Source organism: Pinus tabuliformis, chromosome J, assembly GCF_031772625.1.
Source record: "Pinus tabuliformis cultivar Carrire ecotype Pingquan chromosome J, CPIR1, whole genome shotgun sequence".
NCBI classification, from domain to species: domain Eukaryota; kingdom Viridiplantae; phylum Streptophyta; class Pinopsida; order Pinales; family Pinaceae; genus Pinus; species Pinus tabuliformis.
In genome coordinates, this window is record NC_142295.1 from 317,486,763 (window position 1) to 317,507,007 (window position 20,245).

Consider the following 20,245-nt stretch of genomic DNA (forward strand, 5'->3'; position numbering starts at 1 on the left):
TTTGGATTTCTTTTTTGTACATGTGGCACCTATATGAATGTTCTCCTCAATTCCGGGCTTCACTGAAATATCAATGGGAATAGTACGAGAAATATTCCCTAAATTCAACTCTGAATCAGAATGTTTCGTTGGATCCTGAGCGTCTTTGACATATTCAGCGGTAAAGATAGATGAAAAATCATTTTCAAATGCATCATCCTTAGGTAAAAACGAAGATCTGTGATGGAGATCCTCCCATGGTAGATCGTCTACACTTAGGATTTCGCGAAGTTGTTCGTCAGATGACACGACTTCGGGAAACGCTATCCGTTCTAAGGGTGAGGTGAAAAGTGACTCTTCACTGACCACATTCATTTGGTCGACCTCGGTCGAATGAAAGTCGGTAAAAGACATGAGAGCTTCATAAGCAATTTCATATGGACTCAAGGGCATAGTATTACCGATTGAGTCTATCTCAGAGTCAGATGGGACAAACCAAGGATCATCATAAATAATGTTTTCTGATGTAATCATATGAATTGTTGCAAATGAAGGTTCTACGCTGAGTGGAGGGAGAGGAAAAGTTCCCAGTAAACCGGAATCCTTAACTAAACCTACACCAACGTCCCTGTAAGGGATTGTCGTTTTACCGACATGCTGGATACTCTCTGAAGAGGCTGGGTCGGATGAAAAGTGTGTCAGCTGATCAATAGTCACGATCTTACCGTTATGTGGAAACTTAATTACTCTGAAGACCGATGAAACGACCGCTGTCATAGCATATGACCAACTTCGACCCAAAAAGAAGGTTTGTAGTCTAGAGGGGCATCAACCACTTCCACATCCAGACTAACGGTTTTACCTTCTACCCCTATAGGCAATTCTGTAGAATACCAAACGGACGGAACCCACGGCCATCAAAGGCCTTAAGGATGGTGGGGGATTGGTTCAATGAAGGAGAACCAAGGGATCTCCAACATTGAATCGACATAATACACGTAGAAGCTCCCTCATCAATCACAGTCCTATGAATAGGCCTATTTTTGACTATCACTAGAATTTGGAAAGCCATTTGATGGGGGAGATGCGACGTACTATTTTCTAGATCGAAGATCATTAGATTCGGATCCTGAACATCAACAGCTCCTATAGCCGACAAAAGCAATTTTCGTTGTGCTGGGCATGATTGCAGCACTTCTAACGCCGACATTGCTGAGGGTGAAACAGCTAAGTCTTCAACAATGTTGTAATTCTGGGCCGCTCTCGCATGTGGATTGAAAGCAGACCTTCGAAGTACACCCTGGTGGGGGTTTAATTACTAAGTCTGGGTTAGGTTTCTCGATCTGTAGTGGATCGGAACCAGGAGCTGAGGTTGATGGGTTAGAGTGAGAAGATTCTGCTTCCTTACCATCAATAGGATTCTTACTACCATAATCTTGCGATCGAGTTGCAATCCTCACATGAGACATCATCAAAATGGGTTCTTCACTGGCATTCGAGGAAGAACCTATCATCTTATTCTCCTGCTCCGGAAATGGATTTTTTAACACAGCATGAGTGGGAGAACCTTTGACTATTTTGACTACCTCGGCCCGATGAGGGCAATCTCTCGTAAAATGATCCTCTTCACAAATAAGACAAGGATATCGAGGTTTGCGTTTTTCGTCATTGGTTTCCGACTTTTCAGTTTTCTCCTTCGGAGCCTTGTCTGCTTTAGCCTTCTTCTTTACTTTCTTCTTTCCGCCGTTTTTTGATTTGGTCGTAGATGACTCTACAGCGTGAATATCGGCGGTAAGTTCAGGAGAAGACTCTCCTGTCGGGGAATCGGGCAAAGTGATAATAGGAGTAGTTGAAGCCTTGGAAGACTTCTTCTTGCTCTTTGTATTCACGATACCAATCATACCATCAGCGGCATGAGATCCCGAAGGAGCAGCAGCGATTTGATTCGACTTTGGAAGATCCGGAATCTTCTCGTGTAATGTACCTGACTGAGTGTAAACTAAGTCAAGGTATTGCGCCTGAGCAATGACTTGCTCCTCAGTAACTACTCCGGCCTTAGCTACATCTTCAGTAATCCTTGGTAATAATGATTTAACAAACCATTCAGCTAAGATTTGGTCCGGGATAAAAACTTTCACTAGCCTTCTTCGACGTCTCCACTCATGAATGTGATCGGAAATATACGTGGAGGTTGATTGTTTTAGTGAAGTTAATAACTCTGTACCGTTATCGTATCTGACCGGTAACTGAAAGTGAGTTAAGAACGAGGTAGCTAACTGGCTAAAATTGTAAAAAGAGGCCCGTGGTAACTCAATGTACCACTTGGCTGCGAGACCAATGAGTGTACGCTGGAAAAGACGTAAGTGGATCGAATCATCCGAGATAGAATTTGAAGCACACCAGAGGTGGTAAGTCATCACGTAATTGGACGGATCCTCTCCAGACTTACCTTCGAACTTGGGTATATCGCTGGGCAACTTATTTGGCATTGGCGGCCAGAACGGAAGATATTGAATTGGATCGTTCGTTAGGCGCGTCAAGTCTGGTAAATCCAAATTTGCGATAAACGGTAACTGCCGGTTAGGATCTCTAAAACTCTGGGTCACAATACGGCCCCAGGAGGAGGATATCCAGGATAACTAGGAACAGGAGTTGCATTTGGGATATTATATCCTCCTGGAAAACCAGGATTAACCGGACCGTACTGGGGTTGCTGAGGTTGTTGATAAGTGTACCCAGGATACGGTTGATATTGGTAAAACGGTTGTTGGACAGCTTGCCCAGGTTGGTACTGTCCCTGGTACGGAGGTTGAACAAATTGAGTTTGAGTAGTGACAACCGTACTTATACCAGGCTGGCCTACAGGCATCTGGACCGTGGTTTGAATCGTAGATCCGGACAACGGTACAGATGTCTGAGGAGTGGTTGCAGAGACAGTAGAAACCGGAGCCGTCGATACTCCAGAAGTAAGTATGGTAGATGTGGCGGTAGTTGCAGAAGCCGTTTGAGATGGAGTACTAGGTGCAATTGGCGGCTGAGTAACTACCGAAGTTACAGAGGTTTGAACACTTGACTGGACAGGTTGCGGTTGCTAGGGGTGGACCAGAAACTACAGGTTGTCCAGCTTGAGGTACCGACTGCATACTTGGCTGCAACATCTGTTGACCCTGTGAAGGATCCCACACTAACATTCCAGGGTATTGACCCATAACAGGTTGAGGATACTGAGATCCATAGCCGGATTGAGGATAGGATTGATAATTGTAAGGTGCAGTTCCCATACCTTGACCGTATGATTGACCTTGAGGTGGTGGATAACCTTGACTTGAGTATTGACCTTGAGTTTGATAACCCTGAGGTAAATACAGATACTGGGGTTGACCTTGACCTTGAGGTTGGTATCCTTGAGGTTGATACCCTTGGGGTTGATACCCTTGGGGTTGCCATCCTTGAGGTTGCCATCCTTGAGGTTGATATTGATACTGAGTTTGACCTTGGGGTACATATTGAGGCTGGGGTTGACCTTGAGGTATGTATTGCCCTATAGGAGCGTACTGACCTTGAGGTTGCCCCCAGACACGAATGAAGTACCTTGAGGTTGCCCCCCAGGCATTAACGGAGGCTGCCCCCCAGGCGGTAATTGGCCACCTTGAGGTTGGGAAACGGGAACTGAACCTGACATCATGTAAATGTCTTACACCCAATGGTACATTACCACTGTTTCCAACTAATAACCCATGATCAACGGGTTGAGGAGATGCTCCCGCAAAGGTACCAGAAAGAGATTGATACCCAGTAGGAACAGAAGGACCGCCATGTAAAAAAGATTCAGGACTTTGTGTAAACACGGACGACTGACCAGACATATTTACAGGAGTATGAATACCTCCAGGTGGAAAAGGAGTACGAGGGGTAGAAAAACCTAGCCCAAAGTTGTCTAAATAATTGGTTAACGAAAGGTACCAAGTAGTACTTCTAGGAGGACTGAAGATAGATTCACGCTCCCTTAGATCAAGGGTAATTTGATCTTCAGGATCAGAGACGCCTATTTCTTCCTCTGGAACTAGCTCTTCAATAGCAATCAAACCAACAGGGAGATTTTCGGTGATAATTCTTTCTATTCTCGGTGAATCAGGAACACTAGAAGTCGGAGTAACAGGTTCGGATATTTCTGGTTCTTCGCCTGTATCACTAGCAGACGAAAAACTACCAACAAGCTCAGAAACTGTAACAGCTTCGGGATTATAACCTGTCTCTAAACTTTGGTAATCTGGATGGACCACCAAGGAAGATTCTCCTTCTTCAGGTGAACCTACTCTACTGCCACTAGGAGGAGTTACAAGGACCTTTAAACCTTCTAGATGACTGGACTCATCTTGAGGAGGTTCACCCTAAGTCTACGGGATCTTCTCAACAATTCGGCCACAGAAACAACTTCAGGAGACTGGCCCCGAAGTCTACGGGACTGTCTCGGTAATTCCGCCACAGCTAAAACTTTTAACTACTACACATGAAAACAAAGTAAAAATTTCAAATCAAACCACCTAAAGTCTCTAAAGAACCAAACAAATTTGAATCACACGCCTAAAGAATCTAGGGCGTCAAACCAAACATAAACAGTAGTCTTCCGGACCAAAAGCGCTAGTTGGTGATGAAGCCCAACCTCGCTGGATTCAGTACAGAAATGGCGGGTGGAACAGTTACCCCGACAACCTGCTTAATGAATAGACTGGACCAAGTTCCTCCACTTTAACCGTCTCGAGTGAAGTGAACCCCCCAGAAAATCCAAGTGAGTATAGCCGACGTCTGCTCCAAGTACAGTGGGACCTTCCCTCCACCGTCACCTCGGTAGAATCCTAAAGATAATGGCCACTAAGGTTACCAACATCAACAAATGCACCTAGGGGAACAATCTAAACTCCGACAGCACGCAAGGGCAGAGTAGCAAGCTCAATCCCCTTGCCGGCTCCTTGAAATAATCCAAGGTTTACCGACAAGTGACCCCTGGCTCCTCGACAATGGTTAATCCGAGGTTTACCGTTTGTAATACGTGCGTGTCTGGCGTCGTTCCCAACGAGGGGGAATGATCCCCTCACTGGTTCGGACACGAGCTCGTGCTTCTCCTTTAAGAGGAGCTTTCCCAGAGTACAAGTGAGACAATTGGATTTATTCTATCACAAGATAAGCTACTTGTTTGGTTTTGTTGTCTTGGAGAGTTAATTACTCACCTACTCCAAGACACTAGCCTGATCTAAATTGGTGCTTCAGAGCCCTAGTAAATAAAAGTTACTATTTCGATTTTACTTTAAGCGTTACTTTTATGGTTGTTCTTTAAAGTCACAAGGTAGTGGAAGTGAAACCAATGGTGTGTAGACTCGACTCCAACCACTACAAAGATGCACCTAAGATGATTTACGCTACTTTGCTTTTTCAATGAAATTCTTAACTAAGAGAGTTGAGAGAATGCAAATTTTAGAGAAAACAACTTCTTAGAAAAGACAATCAAAGAAACAATTCTCTTTTTCTTTTCAAGCACACAAACATGACTACTCTTTACTTGCACGAAAAACTCTTTTTCTTTCAAAACTTTCAAAGCTACTTGAAACAAAACTTTTCAAAGGAGATGTTTTTGTATTTTCTCTTTTTAATAAAGCATATAGACCTATCTTAACACAAAACAATCTCAAAAGCTACAAAAACTATGAAAACTTGACTCACTAGTAAATCAAAAGAGAAATTACTCTAAACAAACCTAACAAGGCAAAAGCTCACAAAGATGACTCTAGGTTGTTTTACTTGATCAAAATCAAATCAAGGACCAGCTAATGCAGAATCAAAAGACTAGTCAAAACAAAACTCAAATCTTTTTGTTCTTTTTGTAAAATGGAATTCAAGACTTAAACAACAAGCACTTCGAAATTGGCCCAAGAGACAACTCAATGGTAAGTTGCTCTCACAGGTAGACTTTATGACAGGTCTGACTTCTTAGAATGTTGACAAAACCAGAGAGATCTAAGGCTTGACAACTCCTACCGCCAAAGTCACTACAAGACCTACTCAAAATCAAACCCTAGGGCTTATACTTCGATGAAATCCACTAAAACACTCAATGCTATCGAAACAAGTTCAGGTGAAGATTCTTGGCAAGGGACTAATGAATCTGGGCAGAAAAAACTAAGAAAAAACAAAATCTAAGAGCAAAAAGTGTAAAAAATGGAATTTTCTCAAATTTTGGCAGGGGACGCAGGCAACCCGTTAGCACAGGTGCGGGCCCGCTCTGTGCACACAGCAAAAGTGCGTCCAGGGACGCACTATGCAGCACTCAGAGGGTGCGTCCTACTGAAAAACTCAAGAAAAACCAAAATAAAACTAATCCTAAGCTAACCCACCCAGAGACAGAATCACAGAGCCAAAACCAGAAAAATAAACCAATTTTCTCAAAGCAAAGTTCACACAAAGGAAAAGACTTTTCTCATCAATGGATTCCCCAGTATGGTCGCCAATTTGTCACACAGAATCAGTCAAGAGTGCGGACACAACCGACCTTCCTAGAAGTCTAAGACATTCTAATGACAAACAAAACAAACTGGAGCTATCCTTCTCTAAACATGCATTATGATATGAGAAATCAAGTGTTTCGTTCTTACCTTTGTCCAAACGTTGTTGTAGAAGTCCAAGCTTTGTTGATCTGGATGAGCTCCTCCTTTTCTCCAAAACCTGCAATCACCAACAGTCAAACAATTAAATAGCACCTGATTATAACATAAAACAAATCATATTCAACATATAGACCAAGGAGTACATGAAATAACCCATAAACAACAAGTTATTGAGAAGAATGGACCAATTTGCATTAAAGGTAATCAAAAGGAACCATTACAACCTGAGCCTTGGTGTTGTGCAAGCTCCTTCCAGGGTCCACAAGAGTCTTCCTCTACTTTGACAAAGCTCACCCACTTCCAAATAGAACAAGCAAAGATGGCAATCTCTCCTCACAAGCTTCTAAATGGGAGTCCTAATTCTTGCAGCATTTACCCTTAGAAATGTATAGCTTTCAACCTCTCTCCTTCTGGCCCAATGCCTGTATTTATAGTGCTCAAGAGGAAGTTAATCAGGTCCACCATCAATGGGATAGTCCCCTCTTTGGATGGGATCACTCCCTTATTGATGGGATAAGTTCCTCTTTGGTAGGGGTGCATGAACCATCTGGAGGCGCTCAATACACGTCGAACAACCTTCTAGAATGCTCTAGAAATGACCACAAGTAAGTTTTTGAAGATAAAACTTGCGCATTTTAACCTTTTTAGAGGGACGCACCTGCCCCTTTAGATACAGAGCGTCCTTGGACGCAGATCTCATGAACAATAGGTGCGTACCCGTAGGCAAGGTTTGAGAGAACCTGCGTACCCAGAGATAAACACATTTATAAAGACTTTCTCTCTTTCTTGGAGTTTGACATGATAGCAGAGGCATAACTTGCTTAAGAGGGGTAGTATGACTGTTGATAGAGCCATACCAACTGTAAATAGCCATGGTGACATTTTTTAGTGTAACACGTAGGAAACCCAACCTTATTCACCAGTAATCAAATCAGAAAGATTTGCTTCCACCTTTTATGGTACTGTAGAGAAATCAAGACTGGTAAATGATGTCATTTTTTGGTGTAGTTTATCTAGTTCCTTGATCATATTTTTATTCAGTGTGGATGGCTGAATCAAACTCTTATGTTAATGGAAAATGAAACTCTTGATTCATATCTAGCTCACAAATTTTCATGTATCACAAAGTTTCATGGTCTTTAATTTTTGTTTTGTGCCATGAAAACATTTAAGAATAGACTATATTCATAAACGTTTTATCTGGTTTCTTGCTTTTTTGTCCCACTAAAAAATCTTCCAGTCAATTTTGTTGATGTTGAACTAAAAGTACTACATGAGCAGGACAATTGTTTTATTTAATTATGTTTATATAGCAACACACAAGTCTTGTTTATATATGTTGGTTGATATCTATTATAATGATGTTCTTGTCAAATTCCCATTTACAATTCTATTTTTGAGTGATAATATCATTTTGATGATGCTTTATCTCATATTTTCTATTGGGTCTCATTTTTCTTGATGTTTAACTCGTATGTTAGTTATATACTAGATTACTATGAAGGTGCTAGTGTGATATATAAGATTCTGGCTATCATAGAAAATGAGAAAATAATCACCACTTTCAACTTTCAGTAGGATTTCTTCTTTGATGAATGGGTTACTTTGTAAACTTTTCTTTGAATGTAATTGAGACCCCCTGGCTACATTCCAGAGTGGATGTCCCTTGTAGTTAGACCTGTGTTGTTTGAGAGCGATGCAATTCCATAATAACCAAACTTTGATTCGTTTGAAGAAAAAATCATGCAAAGCAATACATTGTCCCAACCATTTGCATTGTTTGTAGAATTTTATATACAACTTCCCTTTTTATAGATAATCTCATTGCTACAACGTGAGCATTAACTTCAAATGTGTAGATTAACTCAACTGATTTTTTCTTCTATTCTTCATTGCCCCTTCCAAATTAATGTGAGGATTAAAACTGTAATTATCTTGCATTTTTTGTTGATTTGAATATGGATTCTTCAAACTGACATTTATTTATTCTTTAAATAAATGATAGACAACTTAGTAGCATCTTGATGGCTATATCACCTTTCATGCATCCACGAGTAGCTTCAAACTTAGAGGAGAATTCAATTGATTTCAAACTTGGAAGATATGTAAAAAGAGCTTGGTTGAGGGTTAAGGAAGAGGATGAATCATCATAGGGTGGGAATTTATCAACAAGTACCCTTTCCTGTCATAACGATGAAAGGTTGCTTTTCCTTTTACAGGGTTCTAAGACTGTACCTGGTGGAGCTATTAATCAAGACATTCACCAGTACAGGCAAAGCTCCAGGGATCATGTGGGCCAATCCTTGACCTTGTCATCCTCCTCGGGAGAAAATCTAGTAGGTTTAAATGTTATATCTGCCCCACATGGTTTATCAGGAGTCTCGGACTCTGGGTGTGCTCTCTCTCTTCTGTCAATTCAATCCGGGGGCTCAAGGTCCTCAGGATCAGCTTCATTCGATATGACCACACGGTCAGGTCTCACAATGGATCAACTTATACTAGAGGATCAACCTCTTATGGCTCAAGCACCATTGATGCAAGGAGTACAACACAACTTTGGTCTTTTTCTAGCAGAAAAGTTACTAACAATGTACCATGTATCCATGCTCCTCTACTAATCTTGCAACATGTGGGTTCCCTGTAACTATTGTGAATTCTATGGATAAACAACACCAAGGTCAACCACTTGTTTTCAATGCAGGAGAATTGGGAAATTTTGGAGGAAATATATTTGGCATGCTGCAAGGGAGCAGTTTCAGAGGCCCTCAGGCTGCAAGATCACAAGATATTCATGGCACCATAGATCTATTATGCAGGTTCTCGGAAACACAAACTAATGATTGTCATGATCAACCTGGCATGGTGTACCAGGGAAGTAAACAATTTACTTATGTGCGGTTGTTGAGGTCTTTTGAATCATCTATTTATGACACGCATAAACTATTGTAGCTATGATCTATTTGTTCTTACGACACATTTTCTTTGCCCTCAGACTTGAAGATAACTATTAAAAATTCATTATGACAATTAGTTGGGCTCCCTAGAGGCAAACAATTGCTTTCAATTACTATTCCTTATTTTTCTTGTCATCATGTTGGACCTATTTGTTATCTTTATCTAGAGTACAATATAATATTCCAATGGATATTGCTAATTTAGGTCAATATGGGTATATCTTATATGGATTTTGAATTAGTTTAATGATCACATTAGATAGGATGAACTCAAGAAATGGGTTTGTAACTTGTCCCTATATTCCTATTCTTGAAATTTTGAGCATTACTGTGTTTGTTGATTTTTTGTTTATTTAAGTCAATATGGGTATTATTTTGTGCATGTTGCATCAATTTAATGATCACATTAGATACGTTGAACTAGGAAATGGGTTTATAACTTGTCCATCTATTCTTGTTCTTGAAATTTTAAGCAATTACTGAAAATTATGTTTTCTGGAGAGACAACAGATACTAAGTAATTGACAGTACATTGGATTTGTGTAGGGTCTTCTTCATTTTGTACACAATTTCTAACCAACCAATTTCCAAATCTCTTATTATTTCAATATTTGAGTAGCTATTGCAATGGTTCATGTTTATCAATTTGGAGATTTATCTCGCAAAATTAAGGAAATGTTTGAAATTTGTTGCTCAAGTAACGTATTCTCAGTATCCACCATAGTGATTGTGAACTCATGTGGATTTCATTTCATTGAATGTTGAATGGTTGATGTCACTTAATTTTTTTTGTATATTTCATATATTTTGACTTGTTATGTCTATTTCATATTAGTATATTTTGACTTGTTAACTTTTATTACTAGGTGTCACCATGCATACTTGTAATAAATGCCTAGCTAGAATTGTCTAGGGCAAGTTGGAATCATTCATGGTTCATGGTTCCAACCTTCCTGGTGATAGTTTTCGCCATTTCTGAGTGAGAAAGCATTCTCCAAGAATTTTCATGGTGCTTATTGTTGTAGTTGACTAAACCCAATATTTATATATTTAAATGGAATCATTTAATCTTGTAGAAAATTGTTCTCCTGAAATCTAGCCATGTAGGAAGTCAAAAATCTTATTTATTTAAAACTTGATTGAATTTTCTATAATCTTATTAGATTTTTGCTTGAAAAGAGGATTATTTCTCAACAAAATTAATTTACACCTATTTGAATCCTTGTATAGCATTTCATAAAAAGATCCACAATTGATGCCTCAATTTTTTTAGTATACATCATATATTTTCATCTCCTGTTAATTTACACCTATTTGAACCCTTGTATAGCATTTCATCAAAATATCCATGATTGATGTCTCTTAATTCTTTTAGTATATATCATATATTTGCATCTCTTGTTAACTTAATCATCAAACCATGTTCTATGGGTACGTGTGAAGTTTTTTTTGGATAAGGGAGGGGAACCAGGCTCTGGAAGTCAATCTTCTTAACCCACATTCAAATGCTCAACATCCAAAACGTTTTGATTTTGAGAGTTTGACCTTAAGTTGTTTTCAGAGTGATGTCCTATACTAATCGCTAAAATATTGATTAACTAAAGAAAAAATAGTAAACACCATGAAAATTCTTAATAAATACCTATTCTAATGCTGACTGGAACTATCATTGAGCAGGTTGGAACCATCACGATTTATGTCGTTATGTTTCGAGAATTTAAAGCTATTAACATCAACATGCTGGCTTTTTTTGAGACATATATGAGAGGTTGATGAATGCTTATGTTTAAAATTTTCTTTTCAAGAATGAGAATTCTTTGTTGATATTTCAAACGATGAAATAATACACATTATCCGGCAGGAGAGTTTGTTATGACCACGTCTATGAACACTTCAATACGAATTCAACAATCAGTTTTAATGCTTAGATTAGTCCAAAAGTTGAAAGGATGTTTGTATGGATGTTATAAATATAAGAATTTATTCAATTGATTATATCCATGGGATTCATGTAAAATTGCTCAATTTAGTACTTAGAAGTTTGGAAAATTTGTACCTAAAGTTAGTCAACAGACTATTCTAAGGGTTGTTTACCTAATTGTTCTCAACATGTCAAGCTGTGGGTGACGAATCACAAGCCACACTTTTGTATCTTCTTACACTAGTAGTTGCAATGGTGGGTTCTTCCTGCGTAGCAATTCCATGGGCCAAGTTCCACTCAAATGGGGTAAATTGTGACTCTAGTAAAAGTTTCAATGGATTTGAGACAATTTTCATAAGTGGGTGGGTTTCCCCATGGATTAAGTTACTCGTTTATTACATAAATTGACATTATGACAAAAGGATAACAATATGTCAATAAATCTTTTACCATTATAAACATGTACTTTAGCAACTGATAGCTTACGGGATAGATTTATTATTGTTTTAAAATTTATAGTCCTTGTATGAATTAAACCATTCAAGCCATTGAACATACTACATTTTCCAAGTATTTGTTTTGTCAAATGTCTGCTATCAATGTGGTGTTTTTTGTGGACAAAATTTTTTCTTAAAAATTACAAATGTACAAGTCAAGTTTGGGATATAAAGACACCAATCCAATGTAAGGCCTTTTAAAAACTGAGTATAAGACCCAAATTTAGACCTTACAAACAAAGCCTGACATTGTCTTTTATAGGCACAATGAATTGATGAATGACCTGTAATGCTCAAAATGATAAAAATATTAACTACATAATTTTGCTAAACTAACCAAATAAAGAATTTGAAGCTACACTCTAAAACTCATATATTTCACAATCCAATTTAGTTTCTTCCGCGGTGACATCCCATGGTTTGTTCTTGTTGAAAAATTGCTCACTATATAAGATGTTGCAAAATCTTCTATTAGGCTTCTTATGCCACAACTTCATTAATACTAACATTTCTTTTCTATAGTTTCATCTAAGCCTCCATGACTTCTTCGACTTCATTTACAATTTGGACCTAGGACCTTACAACCCCTGGATTATTGTGGGATCCCCATGAAAATGAAGTTGGCAGAATGCTCTACAAAATTTCAGTAACATTTGGTTTAATGGAATACCCTAATGGTCAACAACTTAAAATAACTTGTAGCGTGGACCCCATGGGGTTTATGGTTATCTTTAGCTTTCTTATAAATGAGACAAAATGCAATTCCTTTCATTTTCTTATAGCTCATTTAACTAAGGCAACTTGCGAGCTTTAAACCCCAACAAGCATAGAATGGGCATATTGTTAGGGATTTGTGGGTTTGCTTCTTAACTTATCATACATTGTCTCTCTCGTTTCAAGGTATGCGATGGATATTGTATTTTAAAATTATTCTTTGTTGATTTAAATTGTTCAGATAATTCCATTCTTCTCAATGATATCAGAAGAAGCAAGTAAAATCAATTTTGGAAAACAGAAAGCCTAATGTGGATTTTTTAATGTGGATTTTTGGATCTTAAATTTGTTGCAAAACTTGAGATTGGACAAGGTGATACTGAATCTGGATCTGGTATTGAATTTTTCGAAACCAAACCTAATGATTCCTAATGCATAAGTTTTTCTTCATCTATGCTGGTCTTCCATATGTTATTCACTACTGACATTTCCTTTGGCACAAAGCTCAATGAGACTTTTAGTGCTGATACAAAAAATTGTTCTGAACTGTGTTCGGATGAAGACGGGGGCCTGCGTGGGACTCCCTGATGAAGTCGCATCTCTAAGTAAATTGCTGAATCTAATCTTGAGGCGAAAAGTAGTGGCCACTCGCCACTGAATTTCCTTCTTATTCTGCAGCTTTTACTTCAGAAAAGCCACGGAATCTGTGGATTTCACCAGTCTGCACAGGTATTTTGACAAACAGTTTGCAGACACGACCTCCATTGAACAGTTGCCAACTTGCCAAACTCTCTAGCTCTCTAACTTTTTGCACTGCCATCTGCGTGATACAAAGAACCCATGTACCTTCTGGTTTCTGTCTGAAATGTGAAATATTAGCTGTCTGTTTTTCATAAAGTTCATAAGGGTAAATGCAAACTCCATACAACTTATTAATGACAAAACACCGGTCATACAACGAGTGAAAATACTGGCAGCCTGGCTACATCGATCAACTCCATGGGTTTTACAGAAGGACTCACAACAGGACTAGTTTAGGTTACAACAAAAGTTACAAAACCCATGAGTATCGAGGCGCTCCACAGTTTTTAACCAAAAACCCACAGATTGCTTCAGATCCAGTAATGCATGTGGGTACTTTGAGTTTTACAGTGAAATTTGGGGTTCTTGTACCAGCGCATGTGAGGGTTCTGTAGTGGCAGAGATATTATTTTATGCGCGCCTCTGTACCGTTGGGCAGAATGCGCAATTTATAGCAGGTTTTTTTTTTCCTTCTTAATTTTGTAAAAGAAATGGGGAGAATATTTTTAAGAATGGTTCTGAGAATATTTCTTCAGAATGGTTCTGAGAATATTTCTTCAGAATGGTTCTTTTCAAGTGTGTTATAGGCAGAAATTCAATGTATAGAATTTTTTTTAACAGGTCAAATTTTTTTTATAGTGTTTAATTTTTTATGTATTAAAAAATATATTTTAAATAATTAAAATTCACAATTTTATTAAAAAATTAATGTAAATATTAAAAAATAAAAAATTTAAATTGGAAAAATGAAATGCTTCCTATTATGTTTATAGGCAAAGTTTAATTAAAAATAAGGTTTTAGGAATTTCAATTTTTTAAATATAAAAATGTATAGATGGTGTAGACCTAGTTTGAGAATATTATTCTTTTTTATAGATAATGTAATGATGAGATCAAAAGTTTTCAGATCAATTTTTTATTTCAAATTTTATATAGTATTTTGGACACCTATTACAAATTCTCAATATTATATAAATTAAATGACTAATAAATTAAATAACACAATACGATTAAAATATATTACTGTACTACTTACCTTCATTTTGTGTCAGTAGCCATCGTTGAGTACATGGATGGTGCTCATTGCTGCAACAATAAAAATATTAAAATATGTGCAAACTTTGTAGGGTAAATATTTGTGTAAACTTCTTATATGTGTAACAGTAGTATGCAGATCGATAAAAGCTATGACAGAAGAAACGACATCTGTTTGAACAGAATGGGTACAGCGAAATTGTAGGATTTCAGTGGCTCGCAGCGATGGATAAAGTTGTTAGAGTGAGAATGGAAGTTGTAACAACTGCATCGTCACAGCTAAATTGTGGGATTTGAATTGACAGTGAAATTGAAGAATTTGAGTGGTCAGCAGCCACTGATAAATTCGGTGGAGTGAAATCGAAGTTGTGACACCTGAATGGTCACAGCTAACTTGTAAGGTTTGACTCCTTAGCAGTTGGACGATTTGACTGGTCAGCAGCCATCGATAAAGTTGTTGGAATGAGAATAAAATATCAACATTGAAGGATAGAAACCATTTTTATGTTAATTTGTTTTAACCATAGTTATTAATTTAAAATTTAATTAATTTGATTTTGAAGTAGAATATAACCTTTTATTTTAAATATTTAATATATGCATAGAATTTAGGTTTAGATGTTAATAAAAATATATGATTATTTTTTAGTAATTAGTATTTACGTTGATATTTTTATATTTGTAGTCCCCGATCGGGGTGAAAACGGCAGCGATGAGGATGATTAATACGTCGGGGGCGAATGGCCATGATAAGCCATTTGGTATATGGGTAATGATACCGGCGTACAGGAAGATCACAGAGGGGATATAATCCCAAGGAGGAGCAAAGATAGAGTAATGAAAGGCAGAAGTGGTGGTAGAAACGCTTCAGTGATGGGACGTGGGTACGATGGCACAGAAGTAAGACGAGGAGGAGTGGGCGATTATGGAAACTACAGGTGGCAGAGGGAAGTGGGGAAGAGGAACGAGGATGGGCGGCAAGGAAAAAAATATGAAGAAGGGAGGAGGCGCGAGGGAAGGAATTTGGTAAATGCAACCGGAGGGAGAGTGCAAAGAAGCAGGGTGGTGGAGACCATAGCAAGGATTAACGCAGGGAGAAGAATGCGAAAAGACAGACCACCCACCCCGGAAGGATTGGACGAAGGGCAACAGTGAGAAGAATGAGGAAGGAAGCGACTGAGGCGAGCAGGGGCGGAAAGGGGACGGGCAAGGAAGGAAATATGGTCGATTCCTGGGAAGCAATGGAACAGTATCAGACAGGTATGGACAGGACGGAAGAAGAAGAGGAGATGTATAACTCAGAGCAGGATGGTCAAGAGCAGCCAAGGAGGAGCGTAATGGGGAAAGGGAAGTCCCCTAAGGACAGGCATCAGGAAGAAACGAAGAATAGAGAAAAGAGAGGCAGAGGACGAAGAGAGGAAAGTGACCTTGGTGGCCCTTCCGGCATAACGGGTCAGGGTAGCAGGGTAAAGGATGATAACAAAGGGAGCATAGGACGAGGACGGAGCCGAAGAGGTAGAGGGAGAGGAAGGCCGGCTGGAAATCAGGAGAGAAGCGAACCATCGCCGGTGGGTAAAAGAAGGGACAGGAAAACGCTGAAGCGGAGGGTCCAGTATGCAGAGAGGGCTTACAGCGAAAACACCGACGAGGACATCCGGAAAATAATCCAGAGAATGGAGGAAGAAGCTACTCAGGGACAGTCGGAATCCGAAATGGATGACTGGGAATACTTGTTGCCGGATCCAGGGAATACCAGAGGGCGCATGACCCTGTACATTATTGGGTTATGAAGAGGTTGTTGGCAAAAGCCATGGAGCAGGTTGCTATGGAGATGGCTGAACTGGCCCAAGGAATTCCTAACCTGAAAAAAGAGATGCAGAACATTCAGGTAACCCTTCTTATGTAGGATAACAAACTGGAAGAGATAAAGCAACAGATAAGGAAGATTAACTCAGGAATAAAGGAAGAAGGTGACTTGCTGGAAGCCATGGCAGGCTGATACTTAGAGATATGTATAAATTTTCATAGTAGGATGCAGAGAGTCGGTTCTAATTTTTGTCACAATATATGATGCAGATAGGAGTTAGTAGTAATCTTTTTGAATGTTTAGTATACTTGGCTTGGACAAGAAGACTCAACATTTTTTGTTTTTGGATGGCTGTTAAAAACTTAAGGTGGCCAACAGACCTGGTTTCCCTTCGGGGCGGGTTGAGGCCACCATGTGCATGTACAGGTTTCAACCCGAATTAATAGAATATGAATGGTCCCATGTTAGCTTACAAAAAAAAGATATTTTTATATTTGTAGAATGTAAAGTATATTGTAATAAGTTTGGATAAAAAGGTTTTGATTTTTAATTAATTTTTAAATTTTTAAAATTTATTTATAAAAGTGATTAAAGTTTTAATAAAATTAAATATTAAATTTTTTTTTTTAGAAATAGAAAATTAATTTTTATAAAACTATGTTATTATGTACCAATAGATTATTAACAATTTGATTCTTTCTCCATCAAAGTTGTGGTTCTTAAATCATGCACTTAACATAATTGATCACATTCACTCCATAAGGATTTTCAACTTTTTCCAAAAGAAGAAAGTTAATTGACCAAATAAAAAGAAAAATGAAACAAAGAGTACAACATAAAATTAGTATAGTCATATAAATTAAATGACTAGTAAACACCAATAAAAATTAATTTATCTTAAGTATAATTCATGATACATCTCACATTACCAAAAAAAAGTCATAAAAATTAAATTAAATTAAAACTTTATTTTAAATCAGTTAACCATCCCTCTAATCCCTTGATAGATCTAGAGTTAAGATGGATTTATGATGGTTATATATATATATATTCTGATTTATAGACAATAGGAACTTTTGTACAACATTTTTTGGGTTAATTTTAACAAAAATTCGGCCAAGATTTTTAAGAACTTGAGTTTAAGTTGTTTAATGTGTAGAATTCTAGTTCCCATCGGGTTTTTCATGGTGTTCAAATTCTTTCTTGAAATCGTTTTACTAGATTATGGTGAAAAGGTATATTTTGTAAGTGAGACTACCTATATATATATATATATATATATATATATATTGAAACCATCGGTTCTCAAATTCTTTCTTGAAATCTTTTTACGAGATTATGGTGAAAAAGTTTATTTTGTAAGTGAGACTACCCACATATATATATATATATATATATATATATGTGGGTAGTCTCACTTACAAAATAAACTTTTACACCATAATCTCGTAAAAAGATTTCAAGAAAGAATTTGAGAACCGATGGTTTCAAAATATATATATATATATCGAAACCATGGGTTCTCAAATGTGACAAGGCATTACAACATCTTTTATATACTAGGTTGTAGAGCACACAATTATTACCCTCAGAGAGGATGCAAATATCTTTTATAGTGAAAAGAGATTTGATTCTTCTAGGTGTTTGGTAGATCCAGAGTTAAGATCAATTTAGGCTAGTTTAATTTTACCCCTTTAAATAAGCAATATTCCACATAAATGCCATACGTCAATAGCATGGGTCATTTTTATTTTTATTTTTATAGGTTATTTTTATTTTGTTATTTTTAGTTTATTTTGACGGAGTTAAAATGTTTATATTACATTATTTTTTTTTATTTAATTTTAATTTAATTTTTATGTAATTTGACGAGTCAAAATTTTTAGAGAACATGACATTACAACAACTCTTTCATAAAGAGCTCTTAGCCCAATTATTATTAATTATAAGAAGAATTAATATTAAACATGTATCAAGAAAAACATAGTAAAAGAATATTAATATTTAAATTAAAATTCTAAAAAACCTAATTTGTACAAACCCTATTAAAAAAATATAATATAAAATTGTTTATATATTTTTTCATAAATATGTTGATGGTTAATATGTTCATAATTAATAAATTGTAACAAAATTTAAGAATTTATAGTTAAAAATATTTTTATTATTTAATTTAATAAAATTTAATATAAAAGAAATATGTAATTTATCCGAATTTAAATATAACATTTATATATATAAACTTTATATTTAATTTAATCTATATAAATAAAAAAATAAAAACAATAGTGGGTAACCTAACCCCTCTTCTCATTACATAATAGTATTCCATATTTGGAATGATAATAACACCTATATGCATATAACTCATGGTGGTTGGAAAACAACAAATTACACAATATATTTTTTGCATTAAGTCACAAATATGTCATTTTCTTTATCATATGCATGGTATAACTTCTTAATCAACAAATTCTAAGTTATTAATGATAAGAATTTATTTAGATTGAAAAAATTCTTTATCACATGCAGACTCTCGAAAACAACACATTGAAAGAATACATTTTCTCCATTAAATCACAAATATGCCATTTTTTTTATCATATGCATGGTATAACCTCTTAATCAACAAATTCTAAGTTATTAATAATGAGAGTTTGTTTAGATTGAAAAAATTCTTTAACACATTGAAAGAATACATTTTCCCCATTAAATCACAAAATATGTCATTTTCTTTTTCATAAGCATGATATAACCTCTTAATCAACAAATTCTAAGTTATTAATGATGAGAATTTGTTTAGATTGAAAAAATTCTTTATCACATACACACTCTCGAAAACAACATGTTGAAAAAATACATTTTCCCATTAAATCACATATATGTTATTTTTGTATGACCTCTTGATCAACAAATTCTACGTTATTAATGACAAGAGCTCATCGTTTAAATTGAAAGCATGCATTTTCCCCTTAAATCACATATATGCCATTTTCTTTATCATATGCATTGTATGACCTCTTGATCAACAAATTCTACATTATTAATGACGATAACTCATCGTTTAGATTGAAACAATTTAAAAACAAGTTGATATTTCAAAAAATTCAATCTCTCTATGTATTATAAATTTATTGGTACAATAAATTTACAATAATACATAACACATTTTTCCCAGGTATAAAAAAATATTTTAAAATACGATAAAAATCTCTTAGAGTTAATTGGAGAAAGCTTATGTACATCACAGTTGTAATTTCAAATCTAAATAATGTGTAAAAATTAACTATTTTACTAAATAATGTTAATAACTAAAAGAAATCTCCGATGAGGTGGATGAACACATGTCAACCGGGAGCCTACCACCCCATCGACACGGAGGGCATTACATCAGGTGGTGATGTGGCCTGCTACACACCATCCCACCGAACCATGCACTATATGTCCAAATTTTAATCAGACAGATGGCATGCAGAGTTCCAAATTGTTCTTCGATAACCTCTCTGCTAAGAGACATGTTCATTTACCTCTCAAATTGATTTCTCCAGATGCATGTGGATCCACAGAGTTGCGAGGCGGTTTTTCCTTGTGAAGCTATGTGGATGATCGGCTAAAGCAGTGGGTGGAGAATTGGGAAGTCGTCTTATTTTAGTTTTGGCAAGTCGGAGTTTATGCGACAGTGACATGTTACACTAGATGGCATTCGCTAATTTTTTGGGCTCATGGGGAGGTGATCATTTTCCTGGAGTTAGACATTTATGTCAGGAACATTGGTTTAAAGGATAGGCATGGCTTTCACGCAACCCTGCAGAAGGATGGTGGAACTCGAGGGCACAGGAAAGGAAGTTGGGTATGGTCTTCAACAAATCCTAACCACA

The 20,245-nt window shown here is 36.8% G+C and overlaps 1 pseudogene; it reads left to right on the forward strand.

Moving 5' to 3' along the window:
* Window positions 1-9,097: 9,097 nt before the first annotated feature.
* LOC149227007 (uncharacterized) lies at window positions 9,098-9,587 on the forward strand (annotated as a pseudogene).
* Window positions 9,588-20,245: the final 10,658 nt, after the last annotated feature.